This window comes from Corapipo altera, unplaced genomic scaffold (genome assembly GCF_003945725.1).
Source record: "Corapipo altera isolate COAL_440 unplaced genomic scaffold, ASM394572v1 23, whole genome shotgun sequence".
Classification (NCBI taxonomy): domain Eukaryota; kingdom Metazoa; phylum Chordata; class Aves; order Passeriformes; family Pipridae; genus Corapipo; species Corapipo altera.
The window spans coordinates 12,854,349-12,855,053 of NW_020884878.1; the positions used below are offsets into that span (position 1 = coordinate 12,854,349).

General features: G+C 52.9%; 1 non-coding gene across 1 annotated transcript; it reads left to right on the top strand.

The window, feature by feature from the left end:
• Positions 1 to 127: 127 nt before the first annotated feature.
• TRNAT-UGU lies at positions 128 to 200 on the top strand. Its single transcript has one exon. It is a non-coding gene; the product is annotated as a tRNA-Thr (tRNA).
• Positions 201 to 705: the final 505 nt, after the last annotated feature.

Here is a 705-nt window from a genome sequence, read left to right on the forward strand (position 1 = left end):
GTGCCGGGGGCGGTACCGGTACGGCTGTGCTGTGCCGGGGGCGGGCGGGGCCCGAGGAGCCCAGCAGGGGGCGGCGGGGAGGGAGGCGGACGCTCGTTACACACAGCCGGGGTGACTTTTGAGCGGCGGCTCCATAGCTCAGTGGTTAGAGCACTGGTCTTGTAAACCAGGGGTCGCGAGTTCGATCCTCGCTGGGGCCTGAGGGTGTTTTTGTCTTTTTTCTTCCTAAGTTGGCTGCACCCACGGGTAACGAGCCTGATTTTGGGTGTTTTGGTGGTGGCGGACTTGAGCGTGAGCGCGGGCTCCGGGGGCTTTTTGCTAAGGAAAACGCTTTGGAAACAAACGCAATTAGTAAAATCTGAGTGTTAACAGTAATACCAAATTAACTCATGGCTATGCTTCGTGCTGGCAGGGGGGTGGGGGGAACAATAACCTCTTTGGGAAGGAGCGTGGGGATGGTTTAGTAAATATTTGCACAGCTCGTGTGACAATTTCCCTGATGGCAGCTTTGGCAAAATGCTGTTAAGGGGTTTAAAAGGAACAAATTGCCCCTGAGTGGAGAATAAGCTGGACAGGATTATCTGAGTCTTCACAGCTTGTCAGGCGAGCCAGCCTGTTGGGTTTATTTCTGTGCTGGAGGCTGGACAGCGGAGGTGTAATGATTCTTTGCCTTTTTTTTTTTTTCTTTTTAGGTTATAGAAAGAA